The sequence below is a fragment of the Dipodomys ordii genome, unplaced genomic scaffold (genome assembly GCF_000151885.1).
Source record: "Dipodomys ordii isolate 6190 unplaced genomic scaffold, Dord_2.0 Scaffold141, whole genome shotgun sequence".
NCBI classification, from domain to species: Eukaryota; Metazoa; Chordata; class Mammalia; order Rodentia; family Heteromyidae; genus Dipodomys; species Dipodomys ordii.
The window spans coordinates 1,271,091-1,272,404 of NW_012267357.1; the positions used below are offsets into that span (position 1 = coordinate 1,271,091).

Here is a 1,314-nt window from a genome sequence, read left to right on the forward strand (position 1 = left end):
ACTTGAGCCATAGCACCACTTCTGGTTTTCTGGTGGTTTTATTGGAGATAAGAATCTCATGGACTTTCGTGCCTGGGCTGGCTTTGAATTGTGATCCTCAGATATCAGCCCCCTGAGTAGCTAGGATTACAAGCATGAGCCACCAGCACCCGGCTTCTGTGGGGTCTTATAGGCACATTCATGGGAGGAAAACTTCCCCCCACTCATAAAAATGGAATTCAGGCAGGAGCAAGATTCTTGACCACAGATTACAGATAGCTCAAACTCCAGCCTCTTCCCCAGGACTGGTATAGTCTTATCTCCTTCCTGGCACACTAGTCTGAGCAGCTCAGCATTCCAGAATCTTCAGCAGTACCCATGGGAGTCTACTGCCCTGTGAAGAAGTGTTTTTCCATCTAAGCCTGTGGTTCAGGACTGGCCAATTAACCACGTGTGAGAGCTCACTATAGTTGTGGACATGTGGAATTCAGAGTACATGCCAGGAAGTGGTGCTGTAGCTCAAGTGGTAGAGCGCTCACCTTGAGCTGAAGAGCTGAGGGACAGCGCCCAGGCCCAGATTTCAAGCCCCACGACTAACCAAAAAAAAAAAAAAAGAGCACAGAGTACATGCCAGCAATATTTGAGTGACTATCTAATGAGCATGTACAAATATGCAGTCAAACAGAAAGTGTTTTCAGTAGACATTATGTGTCAAATTTAAAAGCAGGCATAAATACATATTTGCCTCAATTTGGAGAATTAAGTTATTTTTACATGATAGTTTTATCTAGTATACTTTGGGTTTGAATTAAGGACCATTTCTACTGACTGTTGTATGTTTGTGAGCTGATAAACACTGCAGAGTAAGCTTGTTGATTTATCTAACTAGCTATACCTGAGCCTTGGGTAATAATGTATCAGAACTCCATGTTATCTATGTCTTGTGTTCCCTCTGAAGCTACATTATCTCCTGCTCTTTCGATCCTCTCTGACTATCCTCAAGACCATAATCCTTCAGCTCTCCTTCCATGCTGCCTTCTTTATTGCCAGCTATGCAAATAAAACCATCTCCCCTGTCAGACCCACTAGCCTTATAGCATGCATATCTCTGGTAGGCTTTGGTTTCCATGGATTAGGTTGTTGGCAGTTGATGTCTGGATTGAGTTGAATATGTAATATGTGTTAGCAAAAACTGACCCAAGCTTCTGAGGTAGTAAAGTGAATTGAGTGGAATATAAAGAGGGTTCACAATCATGACTTTAACATTTGGTTCTTTTTCTAGCTCACATGTTTGAAACGGCCTCTGGTTGTCATCCATGAACTGTTTGACAAGTC

The 1,314-nt window shown here is 42.8% G+C and overlaps 1 protein-coding gene across 1 annotated transcript in view; it reads left to right on the forward strand.

The window, feature by feature from the left end:
- LOC105997171 (protein HIRA) overlaps positions 1–1,314 on the forward strand; it is a 107,427-nt gene that overhangs the window by 54,561 nt on the left and 51,552 nt on the right. The window lies entirely within an intron of this gene.